The sequence below is a fragment of the Ursus arctos genome, unplaced genomic scaffold, assembly GCF_023065955.2.
Source record: "Ursus arctos isolate Adak ecotype North America unplaced genomic scaffold, UrsArc2.0 scaffold_37, whole genome shotgun sequence".
NCBI classification, from domain to species: Eukaryota; Metazoa; Chordata; class Mammalia; order Carnivora; family Ursidae; genus Ursus; species Ursus arctos.
This window is the reverse complement of record NW_026623053.1, coordinates 14,040,185-14,057,504: the sequence shown is the minus strand read 5'-3', so window position 1 is coordinate 14,057,504 and position 17,320 is coordinate 14,040,185. Positions and strand designations below refer to the sequence as shown.

At 39.8% G+C, this 17,320-nt stretch overlaps 1 protein-coding gene across 1 annotated transcript in view; it reads right to left on the bottom strand.

Annotated features, from left to right (window-relative positions):
• Positions 1-17,320, bottom strand: part of NPAS3 (neuronal PAS domain protein 3) — an 816,434-nt gene that overhangs the window by 691,084 nt on the left and 108,030 nt on the right. The window lies entirely within an intron of this gene.

The window sequence follows — 17,320 nt, the reverse complement described above, 5'->3', positions numbered from 1 at the left end:
TTCAACCAGGAGAACTGAGCACTGGTTTCACGGAGTTGATGTCAGCTTCATGAGCTAAGGTCCAGAAATAGAGAAGACAGCAAGTGGAAGACACGACCTAAAAACGAAGGTCATGAAGACCTCTATGAAATTAAAAAAAAACAGAATTTCCAAACAAAGGAATAAAAAGTCTTAAAAGGATGTGAGCTAAGCTGCTTAACATGTTGCTGATGATAGTCAGCTTCCCTTCCAGGATACTCATGCTGATGTTCTTTAAAAGTCGTCTGAATATGCAGAAGATCCTGGTAGTCCAGATATTTCTAGCAATCAACTATCATCTGCAGTAGTAAGTGCACAAATTCTTAAAATAGGTAACTCAGAACTCCTACAAAAACCAGTGCACAAGAACTACTGTCAGAAGTCCTATTAAAAAAAAAAAAAATGGAGCTATCTCTGAAATTCTAGTGTTCCAATAATTAATGTAGTCTTACGATTTAATAGGTGAAAACCCTTGTCTTGTACCATGGAACATCTCTCAACAGGGGCCTATCTATTGAGGCCAAAAATACTTCATTTATAAGTTCTAAGGAAATTATGATTAAAATGGGATTTTTCCCCTTTTTCTCTAATTATTTACCTAGATGGAGGTAGGAAGCAATAAGAGTGTGAATTCTGAAGTTCATACCAGATCAGGAAAATGTCAAACCTCCCCTCAATATGGTGGCAGTCAAAAAACAAATACTAATCACACAAGTTGGTTGTGCCATTAGCAAACACATATACACCGCCGTTCTCATGCAGGGACTAAGGTTCAAGAAACAATGAGTCATCCCAGCACCGCCCCGGGAGCATGCACCTGTGGCAGGTTTGATTGGCATCTTGATTCACCAATAACGTTTACCAACAAACAGGGCAAAAGGTCATGATTTGCTGATCCCTGGTTTATCTTACCCACCCCCATGCTATAATGTTAACATGTATTTGCTTCTTATATAAAGTAAGAATTAAATGGAGGTCATTTCTTAAAATAATTAATTTGTCTATGGAACTATTTTTGGTTATCTATTCATGCCCCCAAGTTTGCTATCTCATGAGTTCTTCTTGGTGCACTATCGATACTTATCATTTTAATGTGTATTAAATGACTGAATCCTGCCGAAGAATGTAGGTCATCGTGTAAACCACAGTGAGCCTGTGGGACCTCCAACAGCGACTCTCAAACTCTCCGGTCTGCCAAACACTTTTGAATCAGGACATCACATGATCCCTCCACCCAACGCCATGTTCCCATAATAGCCCTTAAATAAACCTTGAAATAGTCAAGCCTGTGCAAATAGAAAATGTATATAGTCTTCTCATTTCTTAATTATCCTAAAAGCCTGTCAGATGGCCTCTGTTTCTTATCTACTCCCTGCAAACACAGAGGTAGAAACATCCCACATACTCCAGTATTCTTCAATATACTGAAACCATATAAAATGTCAAATCCAAAATTCTCTCTTCAAGGTCCCATCAATCTTACCCCTTATTTCTAGTCAGCCCTTAATAGAAACTCTTATTTCCATCCTCCGTCATATACAAACATGGCTTGGCCATTCCCATCCATCAAAGGCCAGCTTAAGTTCCATCTTCCCCAACAAGTGTTCCCCAATTCTCTACAGCCATAAATGGACTTGCTTGTCTGTACTTGCAGAGAACAGAGATACTTACGTCATTCTTAAGATACTTAACATGCCCTCTCTGGTAATGAAAGCACTTAATCATGCTCCATCTCCTTGCCCTGATTTAATTTCTTTCATACTATAGAGCACTACCTTTTTAATATTATATATGCATCTGCATATTGTCTGCCCTCCGCAAATGAATATAAACTCCATGCTGTGAGCAACTTTCGATGTCCTGTTTACCAAGGAATTTCTGGGTCTAGAACAATGCTGTCACCTAGTAGGTATTCAGTAATTATTTATCAAATCAGTAAATTATTATCTATCTTAGCTTCCCTGCTGGCCGAAACTTCCTTGAGATCAAGGAACAGCTATAGTTTCTCACAAGAAGAGTAAGTATTTATTCTTGGATGGAGCCAAATAACTTTGAAAACCACCACATCCTAGCCCCATATATTCCATTTTCCCCAAACATTATCAAGTTGTCTAATAACTAAAATGGAATATTAAAAGCTAGTAAAGATGTCACCATCATTTAGGTAATCCTCTCTAATTCATTCTGTCCCCTATCGGGGTATAAACAAAACTCTTTTTAAGTTGTAGAAATTAAAAGGCATATATTTTTATTATATGTATATGTTTCTTTTTATATATTTTCTTACAACCAAAATACCAATCATAGTATGGATCACAAGTCTACACAAAAGAATACTGTGTGCCAAGTTTCCTGCCCCATAAAGAGAAAGCCTAAGAGAAAGACATAATGTGGAATTCACTGCCTATAATTTCAAGCAACCGCAGGCCTGAAAGTACTGACTCGGCTAGGTAATCATGCCACGCGCCCACATTTCCACATGGCCCTGCCAATTCTACCTTGACCCACAGCATCCCCTGCTATTTCAGTTCTAAACAAAGATTTCTATCAAATTATTTTCTAGTTTTGTCGTGTGGGTTAGGATAGGACCACCTAACACATGTTCGCTTGGAACCTAACCCAAATTAGATCCTGGCTCCCCTGGAGAAAGAGACCAATCCAGTGGCCTGTTACTGCTCTTGAAACAAGGCAAGCATTCAGTGCATTTCCATTGCAAAGAAATTTCACATTTGTTAAATTTTTAACTTATTGCATATTTTGCATGTACATGAGAGATATATTTAGATTTCAAAATACAATACATGATTTCTAACCCATTACTTTGCAAATACTACCTGCCTCATTGAGGTTATTTTCTCAATGAAATTTTAAGTTCTCTCCCTTTCTGGGCCAGAAGTTGGGAGGTGGGAGGAGAGAGGTTCCCATCAACTAGTCTAGAACATTAAAGCGAGAATATTAATATTTTCCATGATTAAAAAGCAGAATTGAAACACATTTTTAAAAGTGCCACCAACATAAAACTCCTTCCTCAGGGGACAGAATCCTATAGTTTACAGTTCTAGTTAGCAGAACTACTTTATATTGTACTCCTTATTCAAAGGATTTTTAGAATTAAACTATCTTTTCGTTTTTATAGATTTTGTCACTTTTTTGGTTCATACATGTTCAACAGCAAGTAACAGTGGCATTAATCCATTTAATGAAGCAAATTTAAAATGTTGGATTATGCATTTAAAAGTTTTATAAAATTCCTGCTTTTTAACTATTGCTCTTGAATAAGGGTAAGAAGGCGATAGGTTTGCACCGCTGCTATTGGTTAATGATTTGATCACTGCAGTTTTCTGAATATTTCTATGGCTGGACAGGGTTTAAGAGACTCAACAGATTTACTACAAAATGGTATCCTTATGAAAATATTTCACAATGGCCTGTTTGACCACTGAATCAGGTCTCTCCTGAGGACACATGAACGAACCCATTGTGGTCTATCTGTATCTTTTAATGACCATGTTAGTATTGACCTAGAAATGTTTGAGACCAGGTGGCTATCTATTTTTATTCAGTCTTATCTAGGTCTTCTCACCAAGTGCCATGAATATTCTTTGATAGGAGCTCCAAAATACTCAAGATTATAACAGTATAGTTTGAAGTGGTGATACACCATTAATGTACCATGAGGTTCAACAGCCGAACCAGAATCTCTTAACCAAAAATTGATTATAGAAGAATCTTCTGAGTAAATGTGTCCTGGGAACAGTTTTGCCCATTAGATAGTATAAACTAAACTTCAAGAAGTAGATCAATGATGAAATTACTTCTTTTTAGCACAAACTAGTAGGATCAAAAATTCACTTTCAGTCGGCCATAACTGTCTAAATTCCACATGAAAAAATCTGTATAAAAAATTTTTAAGTTCAAGTTAAGCTCAAAAAGTTATAAATATGCTTTAATATATTCATACCGACAGAGTGCAAAGTCTGTCTGGACCATTCTTTGCACTTTATCATCGTAACTATTCTTCATTCCTGTTGTGCTAAATCATCACCATTTACCTTACTGGCTAGTTGTAACCAGTCCAGCACTGCACGAATGCAGGACCAGGTAGAGAACAAAGAATGCAACCTCAGCTTTCCCACCAACAGCCTGATGCTCTGACCCCCGTGCCATGTGCTATGATCATGAGTGATGGAGCTGTTCTGACTGCAAACTACTTTCAAATAATGATCCACAAAGTTAATCAAAAGGGCTTCCCTGTTCAATATTTACCTGTTACTCATTGACAGCCACTGTCTACAGTGCCATCTAGAATGTATAGAATGGGATCAGAAATACCAAGCTCAAACAGAACCCGAGTGCCTCACTGAAGTACCAGGCACCACGAAAGCAGAATTAAGCTGCTCTTCAAACCACCTCTGACACTAAGACATCTGCACGTGTTCCACAGCAGTATCACACTGCTACTTCCTGCATTTTGAGGCCCAATTAGTTGCTGATAATAAGAGGGATAAAAAGAAGACCACCACATGAGAAATAAAAAGAGAAAAAAGAAAAGGAGATATTAGGTATCAAAATATAAACATGGAGGGAAAAATAGTAATTTCCTGTATTGGGGCAAAAAAATAATATCCCCTTCTTGATGTGATCTCCTTGCTTTTATGTACTAGGAAAGTCATATCTATCCTGAAAATTATTTTTCTCATTTTAATACACATTCAACATTTTAAGCTACAAAATAATAAGAAAACATTGATCTTTTTATGTGTTAGGTATTTAAATACTGTTTGCTGGTCTGTCAATCAAATGTACCCAAAGGGGACGCTGACCAGCCTCCATGTCCACCTCTAAAGAGAAGCAGGTATCAGACTGATCATAATGCAATTCTCTCCTGTTATTTTTAACCATCAGCTAGAAAGCAAGGCTTGCTATGAGACCGTATCATTCACATTTATAATCCAAGCAACTTGGCAGGTTTTGACCACGGGGTTTAAGGAAGGAAAGTCACTCCAAATATTAATCCTCTTTTAACTAATGTTTCCTGAACACTTACTTAGTAATGATGAACACTATCTGAACACTTAGTATTTACCAGGCATTGTTGTAAGTACTCTATATGTATTTGTTCATTTACTCCTGTAGTAAACCCTTGGAGAGAGATTATTACCAATTCACAGATCAGAATAGAAAACAGAGAACTTACATAACTTGTTCAAGATCACCCAGCAAATAAATGACTCAAGTAGGATTTGAATCCCTCAGTCTCCATTAGAGCCTGTGTTCTTGTCCACTGCACTGAAGCTGCCCCTAATTCCATTTGGCACCTACTGACAAGGTAAGAAGACCACTGGCTTTTAATAAGTACCTTAGAAAGGTTTGTGGATTGATAAATGAATCAATATCTTAAAGGAACCTGCAATCTTACTAAGATATCCATCCATAGACAGACACGTAGTCTTTCATCCTCTTAGAAGTTTACGACCTGCCTCCTCTTTCAATTTAAGAGTTCCTAAAAGGTATTTATTTGCATATATACGATTGAATGCCACCGCATGTGTGATACAGAGTAAATGATGCATTAGAATTGAATCTCAGATTCAATACTGACTTCTTTCTCTCTTTTATATCCCCTCTCAATACACTCCATCAGCAAATCCTGCTGGCTTTTCCTTCAGAATACATCAGAATCCAAATTCCTGTCCCCACCTCCACTTCCACACCCTGCACGTCAACCACTTTGATGACCATAATAGTCTCCCTGGTTCCACCCATGGCCCCCTGACACATGGACTCAGCTAGCAGCCAGACGAATTCTAAAACTTCAGTCAGATCCCGTTACTCTTTAAGACAAAAATCCTCCCAAAAAGCCATTGCAGGTGGAGTAAAGGCCAAGGGCCTTACCTCACCTGCCAGAGTCCTGTGTGCTGGCCCCCCACACCCTCTCTCACCTGCCTCCAGCTGCAGTCCTTGCTCTTTCTGACCCACCAGCCTCCCCCCATTCCTCGAAAGCAACAAAAGCTCTTCAGCGCCTTTATGGCAGGTGCTCACTCTGCCTGGAGTATTTTCCCCAGGGCTATCTGGAGGCCCAACTCCCTCAATTCCTAGGAGTCTTCACTCAAGTATCTTTTTAAATGGGTTTACACCTACTTGAAACCATAATAGAGCCACCTACACCAAGCACTCCTAATTCCTTCTTAACCTTCTGCATTTTTGTGCCACAGCACTGACCACCACTGAATAGACAATATGGTGTGTTTGGTTTGTAACTTTTGCTGTTTACTATCTGTCTCTAACACTCTCTAACTTTCAGGACAGAAACAGTCTTAGTTTGCTATACATCCCACATATTAGTTCCTGGTTATAGAAGGTACCCAATAAATAGGTTGAACTGAAAAGAGAGAAACCACTGTGAATAAAGCTAAAGCACAGAGTCAGGGTGTGTGTTGCACCTAACAAGATTAAGTGGACATAGTTCATAGATAGGAGCAGAGAGTTTCCATTGGGAGGTATCTTCACTGCGGAGGTGGGGGGCAAATTAGATCTTGAATACTAAGGTAAGACTATAGACCCCATACAGTAAGATTAAACCATTGAGGACTTTGAGCAAGGAACCATGTTAGAAACAAGATTTTAATCTGATAACTATAGGGTAGCCCAAAAAAGATTTTTGCATTCCCTTTCATGGTCTTTGTATACAGCAGGACTCTAGAATTTCACTTAAATTCAAGGAGATAGGAGATAAGAAGACTGAACAGGAGACTGCAACAAGTTAGGCATGAGATAATAATTTAAGTCAAGGGGATGGAAACAGAAGGTAAGTTTTTTCCACATGAGATCACACTATAAACAGGTTATTAGAGACGAGAAAGGTAGAATGGAAGAGGAGTCCAAGAGTGAGACTGAACGACTATAAGAATGAAGACAGAGCAGAAGAAGTATAGGGTAGAAGAGTAGCATTCTAAGGAAGATGCAGAGCTCTGTTCGGGGGCACAGCGGCATGGTCCTGGAGGGAACCCCAGCCTGGGAGAGGAGGAAGGTCATACTCTGCAGGCGGGCCACGCCACGTGGCAGCTGTGTGAGAGTGCTCACAATACGTAACCGCTAGGACTCAAAGGGTTTTTGTTTGGTGTTGGGTTTGTTTTTTTGTTTTTCATAGAAGACAGAGATAAAACAGTTCACTGGGTTGCTCTAAGGATTAACTGGCAATGTCCACAGAAGTGCTTGCACATTTGTTGGTCATTATATGCGTGAATTGATGTCAAGGAAATCCTAAGTAGAAACCTCAAGAGTTTTAAAATTTCCAAACTACAGGTTGGCAAAGAGGTAAGACTGAAGATTAAAAACTTGGGATTCATCCACTTTTGTGTGATAACTGCAGTGTACTGACACATGAAATTTCCCAAGGGCAGACCTAGCTGCCCCCATACTGGAGAACACACAGCTGTGCACACAGAGGACGTCCAACAAGTAGTGTTCAAACACAACACACTCACCCTCTTCTATAGGTAAGTCTTTCAATTCCTCAGAGTCTTGTGCTTTCACAGAACTAGATTTCCACAGACTACACTCAAATAGAAAGTGGATGTTTTTTGTGGACAAGTATCCTGCTCCAATGAGCCATATCATCCAATTGAAAGTGACTGAGCTGCTGGGCCACACTGACGTGACTTGGTCCGCCATAAATAGTCCTCTGATTAAACGTTAGCTGTGTGAGTTGAACAACCTGCCTAACCTCTGAGCCTTCATTTTCTTGAGCGCCAAATGAGCTTATTACTTACTTGCTTCAAACACGGATGTGGGGCGTCAATTACAATGATGTCTAGAGACCACAGAACACCGTAGTTGGAATAGGTTACTTCTGATTTCAGCCTCCTCTACCTCACTGCATTTGGAAAACCAGCCAACACGGAAGCAGGAATGGTGAAACTCCACCACAACTTCATTGTCAAGAGTTAAAACTTCTATTGTCCCTGGAAGGATCAATTTTGCCTCACAATGAAAGACCTCAGCATCTGTGAGCAGTGAATGCTCTTTCTGTGAAGAATGCAGCTATATTAATTCTCTTCTCTCTACAGCTCAGAGCCTCAAGTTTGGAGGACATGGTATATCCCAGCAATCATTTGTGTATGGCAGATTTCCCCTGAAGAGAGCCGGTAAAGTTGTATGTGGTACAAGTAAACCAAACTTGCCACTAGATTCTTATAAAAATGTCTTCTATTTAAAATCCACTGGCCCATAATTTTAGTTTTCTAGTCTTCCCTTTCCCAAGACCTTTCACAAGTACAGTAAATTTAAAAAAAAAAAAAAAAAAAAAAAAAAAGCTTTCTTTATTCCTACCAGTCTCATAAATTTGTTACTAGCTCTTAAAAGCAGCATTCAGAAAAGAGGATAAACAATCCTTTTATCAGATGAATTTATTGATCATCTACTTTACAACAGCTCAAGAAATCCCCCTACCATCCTCCCCACTGGATAGGTCTCCAAACCTCTCCTTTTAAAAAACATGGTGACATGAATGTGACTGCTTTCACTGTTACTAATTCAAGACTTAGGACACATGATTAATTTTTCCAGGGGGATGAGAATCAGAGCTGGTTGCTTATTTTTCCCCTTTCAGGCCATCAAGCAGTTAGGTAGTCCCTAGAAAAACAAGCTCCTTCCCTGGAAGTGAGCAAAGACCTCTCCGTAATTACTGCAAATTTCTTCACCAGGAAATCTAGCTGGTGTCTAAAGCATCCAAGACAGCAGGCTCCATGCCTGACGGTACCAGACACTCGATTTCACCCCTAAAACAGTTTTGTTAGTGGAGTTGAAGAATGGAAGAGGAGAATCATCAAGAAGACCGTGTACCTCCTGGTTTCAAGGCCAAGGCAAGCAATTGGCTCTGATTCACCCTGAGCACCACTGACATGCAATGGTCAAGAAAATGATGCTGTTATGAAAACTTATGTTCGTTAAAATGCAAGGGAGGACAGCTGCTAGTGCAAGAAGCCGGACTCTCCTCGTTGGTACCTAGTAAGAAAAAGCAAAGAGTGACGCTCGCTACATCGCCTAATATAGAAATCCTACTGCATTTACTATTTATTGCAGAGATTCTTTATAACTGGGCTGATGGGGAAGGAAGGAAGGGCAATTGGGTTTTAAAAAAGATACGGGGATCGTCTATTTAAATCATATAAATCTCAGTCAATTCCAAAGAATCCTCACCCTGCTAAGTGAATAACAAAGGTCTCAAGTTTGACAATGGGGAGGGGGAAAAAAAAAAAATCACCCAAGAATGCTTTCCTTACATGTTGGCCATTCAAACAAAATCCTCCCAGGACCCAGACTTCTCTCTGCTTTGAAAACTAGATCAAAATATCTCCGTGCTGAACACAGTAAATAGAATTCACTTTAGAAGCACCCTCAAGAATGATGCAGCTGACGTGGCACGTCAGAGTTTGTAAGGCGACCAGAAAACTCCACCTCATCATCCAGCAGTTACTTCTTCTCATACACGTACATGACACAATCTTAAAAAGCTCTGTTACTATAACCCACACACCCTTCTCAGCCTTAGCTTCATCCTCTTTCAAAACAATTTCTAAGAATGAAGTACCAGATTAAAAAAAAAAAAAATTGAGGTGGTAGGGAGGGATTTTTCTGCTGAAAATCTCAATCACTAATGCCACTAAGATCACTGGTTCTTGCCAGAGTTCTTGTTTATTGTTGCTTTGTTTGTTTTGTCTTCCAAGCACAAGAATTTAAATTCCTAAGAAAGTGATGAAAAGTTGAGAAAAGAGATACAAACTTCAACAGGAAAAAAAAATCACGAAAGGAAATCTCTGCAAAACAGTTTCTAGATGGAAGGTGACCATGCAGCTTACAGTTTCCCTTAAATAAGCTGCTTGTATACAAGTTAGAACACTTGTTCCCAGAAGTTTCCCTGCTCAGACAACTTCAGCATGAATCCACAAGAAAATGCCTACATATGTAGATACCTATCTGTCAGAGTTGACACGCCTATCAACACAGTTCTATATAACGATAAACACCAAGCCGTGAACAGTGGCTGTCTATGGGTGGTACCATTACAGAAGACATTCATGTTTTTCTCTATGTTTATCCACATTTTCCAAATGTTCCAGAATGAAAATGTATTATAGCTGTATTCTCAAAAAGAGAATATTCAGCTACTCCAAGTGAAAAAAGAACTAATGTAGGAACCCCCCAGCCCCAATTCACCAACCCAGAGCCATGGCACTGGGCTTAGTCAAAGGAAATCTCCAGATTATCCCTCAATGCAAGCTGATGGGACACACAGTGTGGCTCCCTCAGCTCCAAAGGAACAGAAACCCAAACCTGAGGCCATTTACTGAGCAGAGGACAGGGAGCTCCCAGAATCAATAACAGACCTGCATGGAAATAAAAGTTCTGAGCAGGGTTAAGTTGAAATCATAATCTCATCACTTCCTTATTGGGTAGACTATTTAAGAAAGTATTATAAATCTGTAAAGTCTTTTAAAAATCTTTAAAATCTTACAAAATCTATAAATTATAAGTCTTAATTAAAAAAGGTAGGTCCTATTGCATTCCTCCTACTGTAAGCACACTGCTTATATAGTATAATGTATTGCTCAAAAATTAAGTGGCAATTCCACACTTTTTCTTGAGGAAGATTTTATTTTCTTAAATTTCCAAAGAACATGAAATTTTCTGTTGCATGAGGTTAATTGACCAGATTCTGAATATTCACCGAAGTTCACAATTATTCCCTTTAATGATGTACTGTACTTTGATTGCTAGGAAGATGGAAATTCTTCTTGCATTTCTATTATATAAAGCACAGTAATAAACGGCAGATATAAGACAATTTAGGATGTGTTCCTTTAAGAATTCAGTATTTCCATAGCCATAGTGGCTTATCCTACTAGAAGGTGAATGTTCATTATTTCCATTTTGCAGACGGTAGTGCTTTGATATGAGCAGTTGGACCTTAAGTGAGGAACACAGCAGAATTCATTCAATGGGTACTTACCAAATGCCAAGCACCATAGTAAGTGTTTTTGTGGTGTGGGCCTTAGGCTCTCAGTGAAACAGACTGAGGTTTAACGCAAGGGTCAAACTTTCTGCCAAGGGCCACACAGTAAACATTTGAGACGGGGTAGACCATATGGTCTCTGTCAGCACCACTCAGCTCTGCCACTGAAACACAAACGCAGTCGCAGACAATGTGTAAGGGGATGGGTATCGTTGTGTTCTAATAAAACTTAACTTACAAGAACAGGTAAGGGGATGGGAGAGCAGATGCGAGCGAGCCAGTGAGTGACAGTTTGGTGTGGCCAAACTAAATTTTACCTTATCCTACCTGCTTAACCTCAAGTGAGCTGTTCCAGCTCTGTAAGACCCTATTATCTGTAAAATGGTGGTAATAATCCTACCTAGAACCTAAACTTATTGTGATTTAAAAAATGTCAAGACATCAGTTAGCCCACTGATTCTCAGAACAGCTATGAGATCATTTTCTTTTTTCCTCCATTTCAGAAGTGAGAAAACAGAAGCAGTAAGAGTTAACAGCCACGATTCCAGATCTCATCATTATGTGGTGAGGATCAAACTCCGGTCCATTTCCAGGAGGTTTAACAACCTCTACCAGAGATGAAATACTATTGTGCAGACTTAGGGATCCCTTAAAATATGTTGCTTGCAAAGACTAAAAGCATAATGCTTCCACTCTAATACATAACCGAAGTCCAAAAACTCACTCAAGACACATCTACACGGAACTCCCATCACCACACAGAACAAGCTGTTCTTAAGAACTTATTAAAACCATAGTTTATGTCTAACGAAGCTTGCTGTATTATTTTAAGATCTGGGCACAAGCACATTCGTCTCCCTGTCTCTCTCTGAAACCACCGTGAGCGATTCTGGACACTGTAGTTCAACAGCATGCCTACAAAAGGTTCATTGTCACTCTATTCCTCTCACCTTGACCTTTGCCTTCTCTTCTCAAATTTCTAGAGCGTTCTCCTACATACTGCAGGTGTGTCAGTAGCCAATTATTTTTAAAAATCGAGGCAGGCTCTTCTCTCATGATGAAAATATACACTCGGGTAAAGCCAATTAATATTCTTTCATTTTAAATCAAACCTCCTGTGCCTGTCCATTTTTACACTCACCATTAGTTTATCTTGAGTTACAAGTGGTCTGGAAGGAGAAAGGCCAAATATGGAACACCTCAAGATGGGAAAAGCGGTGAGCATGTGGACAGGTCCTAAACTGGATTTCATACTGGTAGAGTCCTGCAAGAGGTTTGTAAGTCAAAAGTAGCTTCAAAATTACAAACCCAGCAGGACTGCACCTTCTCCAAGGAAAGCACGCATACACGTACGTACGTACGTACACACACACACACACACACACACACACACACGAGTTTCCCAACAAAGAGGAAAGGCTGAGCGGGTGAGCCACTCCCAGGGGTTTCCTGCCTGAGGGTGAAGCAACTTGGAAAGCTGTTCACTGACTCGCTGTCCCTGCCACATTCTTCTTTTCCTGAAAGCTCCTGCAGGGCTCTCTCCCAGGATGGCAGTCCACCCCAATGCCTCGGTTTCCCCTTCTCCAAACTGAAGTCCTGTCACCCTTATCCTGCCCTCTACTCCTGACGTATGCCCTTTGCAATTTGCTACGCCAGAAATACCAGTCTTTTGGCCCAAATCACTACCTCAAGCACCTCTACCCCAAATCAAAATCTCTTCCACCATCAAGACGGCAGGGCGCACCTCGATTGTTAAAAATAATAACAACCCTTTCACGGACCACTTCCATTGTTTGCACTCCTCCCTGGAGATACCTCTTACACAGAATCCCAATTACTTGTTCACATCAGTCTTCTGGGCTTTTGCAGGGCAGAGGCTTCCTTACTCACCTCTAAGTCACTTTATGCAGAATAGGACCTGACCCGTGGGTGAAGATCAAAATATAGTTGTTAAATGAATGAATAAATTAGCTCCTTTTTGAGCTAGCCTGGCATTAGCCCTAAATAATATACCATCCACATTACCAAGATCTACCACCACTTCAAGTCATTTACGGGCAAAATCATTGGTGTGATGCTAAAATTAACTGGGAGAAACCACCAGAAACCATGCTGAGGTCTGAAAGGCATGATGTGGAAATTAGAATTCATTTGGACGTTGAAAGGCTTGAAGCAGTTCTTGCTACAAAGTTCAATGTCTGTTTAACATGCAGATTCTATTAGAGCTCTTTATGAAGTTCATTGTATATTTCTCTTTTCTCACTTGTTATTTACTGATCCAAACACAACTGGCATAAATTATTCCAATGGCATGGGGGTGGGGAGGCTGTATAATTGCAATCAATCAATCAGGTTAAACAGCCAGAAGAATTCACTACTGCTGCTGCTGCTGGAGCCTCCTTGACCTTTCCCTCCCCATCAGCACAGGTGACCATCTATCCCCCCAGCAGCCTGCCTGACAAGGAACCTGTCTTGTTCTCCTTAATTGGGATAACACGTGCAAGTGGTTAGCACTGTGTCTGGCACAACACAGCTGATGGAGACTGGTGAGTTCCTTCTTCACTCATTCTCCTCCTCTTGTCCCCAGACCATGTTAATTCCTTCTCTCTTTGTAGTCTGGATTTGCCCATTTCCAAACCCATGCCTCTTGGCCAAAGCCAGCCTTAACACTATGCTGAGCAGGAGAACACCCTCATTCTGCGTTGCTGCTTTTCAGGAAAGGAAGAAGAGATCACCTCTCCCTTTCCAGCCTGAAATTAATCTCTCCAATACCCGTTGTGGTGCTGAAATTATTCCATTGGAGAATAACTCCACTTTTGCTTGAATTCTTTCACTCAGAGTTGCTTATTAAAATGCAAATGGCCCTGAGAAGAGTAACTATCAGTTAACAACACCTGATATGGACAAAAATGCCTCGTGGGTAGAGGCCTGGGCATGAAACGCTAACCAGGTATCCAGGTGGCATCAATTTCATGGAGGTAAAGGGGCTTAGAGAGGCAGGAAACAACTCTCACAATGTTGCCAATGGCCCCTTCTCTTTAGGTGACAACTGTCTAGTCAATGACAAACACCTTCTCAATCTTGGTTATACTTAGAGACAAGGAACTCTGGGTGAAAGCCCTTTGTTCAAAATGGGTCCTGCAGGAACTATTGCAACAGTATAGCCTGTGCTCACTGAACAGTAGTCCTTTAAGCTCCAGTCTCCCCATCCATCTTCTCTAAATATTAGTGAGATCATCGTTCTTGAACACAGCTACAGAAGTGCCAACCACATGGCCAAACTGTGACAAACTTGGAGGCTATGAGGACCTTGCTGAGTTTACTCCTTCCCAGTTACCCTTACTCACGATCACCTATCAACACAGGTGATTGCCACTGTATTTTGTGGTAAAATCCCATCAACTTCCATGGAAATTTCCTTTCCACCAACTCAAATATTCTCTAGCCTTTATTTAGAAGTTTAAAGTTCTCATAGTTATTATGGAGGGAGCATCTCTCTCTCTCTTTTTAAGACTCTCCACACTGCTTTTACTTTTCTGTGTGAAAAACAAAAAACAAAAAAGACAATTGTAATTGGAAAGAACTGTGGCATCTCCCAATCAAATCAATGATTTTACAGATGATTTCACTAAAACCCAGAGACATTACTGCAAAACTAAAGACAGCTTAAAATGGAGAAAGAGGTCTGAATTCTTTAAGTTTTGGTTCTTACCAAAATGTTTGCTTAACACAAAACTTCTCAAATATTTACTATATGGTTAGTGTTTTTGAAAACCCTGCTTTCCTACCCTTTGCCAAAAAATGATCGCCGATTACAAAGTTTTAAGTCAGCCATGTCATAAGCATTTAATGTAAGAAGTTAGGATACCTACCATTTTAAAATTCTAAATTATATTTTGAATTAACCACAGGTTTTATTTTCCTGCATACTTTAAGTTTTCATTACTAAAATTGTTTAATAACTCCCACCATTTAAATCTCACATAATGTTTTAAGAAGTAGGAAAATTCACCATTATAAAACCAGAGGATTACAGTTGGAAGGATCGAGACCCGTGACGTGCTGGTAAATATTTAACAACTCGTTGGGGACAGGAGGGCACCTAATTTGCAGCATTTTCCAATTTCCATAGTGCAAATACTTTGCCCAATTTCCAGTTACTAACATGAGGGCAGGGATCACAGGATGGGAAAGATGAGCATACAATCGATTCTCAAGGGCCCATGCAAGGCAGCACCAGCACATTCTGATAGGAGAGACCGGATAGGGCAGCCATTTCATTCCTCACCATTTCTTTCTTTAGAATCCACTGTATCCGCACAATGATGTAACACCCATGCATTATTATGTTTATACACTTACCTAGCAACTCTATTACAGAGGCTTTCAATCTTTTTTGGGTGTAAAACACAAACGTTCTACCTCAGGGCTCCCCCCATGAACACACGTTTTATATAGTTACACAAACATAACAAAAACAGAAGCCTCACAAAATAAATTTTACTTTCATTAAGTACAAAGCACTAAAATTCTCGATTCTTTTTTTTAATTCTGATCTTGATCCACTAAAATGGACTCTATCCCACTATTTGGGTAGAGCCTGCAAAATTGAAAACTAGTGCTGAAATAGACTAAGTTCACTGAAGATAGAACTATATGCCTTCAGCCTGTACCTATCCCTATGTCTAGTAGTAATTTTTGAGACCCAAGAAGGTTAAGTAACCGCCCAACAAGGCACCTGCCATCACTGATAAAAGACCCCCGAAAGCAAGCGATAAGTACATAGAATCGGGATATTCATGGCTTAAAACTGAAAGCTAGACCTCCTTCCAGGACAACCACCCCTTCACCAGAAATTGAAAGAGAACTAACCGCATTATTGATGAAAGTTTGGTCCTTCATTTTCTGTAGCCCTATGGCCAACCCTGCCCGTCTGCCCAGAAAAACTAGGCAAATCTGAGCAATCACCATTTCCCTATTATTAATAACATTCACCCCTCAAGAGTGTTGGAAAAGTACCCAGCTTTTTCACAAGAACATTTTCAACCTTGTAGGAATGGGAGCTACATAAATGCCGACTAGTATTACATAAAATATACATACTTCCATGTAACAAACGTTAACACCAGCTTTCTAATACCCAGAAGCCAAAGACTAAGTTGAAGAAAGTACTTACTCAGGAAAATAAAATCCGAGTCCATGGACTTTTCTCTTCAGGGTGTTCGTGCACCACATGCTTTTTTTTTTTTTTATAGGTGCTATTAAATGTACACTATAGTTTCAAGACAATCCAGATAAGCGTCTTCACTAAAATACACAACACCATTAATCATCTCAGTGACAGTGCTCCAATTTAACATCTTGGGGATTTCCTCCCCTTCTTCATCATTTATTTGCCAATATTTCCTTGTTATGAATATCCCCCTAGTGACTTTCCCTGGCAGTCACAGCTGTGCAGCCTACTGTGTCTACCTTGACTACAAATAACACAAATTCTTTAAAAAAAAAAAGAAAAAAGCCAGCCCTCGAGATGATACCTACAGCTCGAAAGACAGCCTTGCTGTGGACTGAATTCCTACTGACCTCATGCAGGCTCCTGGCTTTAAACTGACAAGCCTCCGCCTCTAGGCTGATAGTAATTTCAGACACGTGAAATTGGCTTAATTACAAATGAACAACAGTTGGCTGTTGGTCTCCAATTACTTGAATGGTCAACAGTCAACTGCTGCTTTCAGATGGTCCTTAAAGGATCCCCCTTCTGATACAGCAAAAGGCTTCTTCAAAGTATCCATGAATCACAACAAAGCCACAGAATCACTAGCAAGTTACAGAAACCTGACCACCGAGAGCCACAATAAGGATGACTCACAGAAAACAAGACGTTTAAAAAAATAATCAGTAACAATTTTGCATTATAAGTACACCAATTCTGTTGAAAACAATAACACTATCGAGGCAACAGAATATCAAGAAATAAAGCCAGAGAAAAATAAGTAGCAAAGATACAGAGAAGAGTCCCAGCTCCATCAGGTTTCCATTTTGTCTCCTTTTTAGAAAGCAGCCTTCACTGGCTCTAGAATTTGCTGATTGTAAAATGGAAACCATGAAAGAAAATTCAGGACAGCCAATGGGAGGAGTAAATGAAAGTAGAACTCACCAGCTTGTACTCAGAAAGGATTTTTAAGGAAAAAGAGTATTTTTTTTTTTCAAAAATGGAACTCCACTACAAAAGGAGAGTTTGAAGACAAAAAGCACACCAAAGTATATTTGCAAAGTCCACCCGGAAAG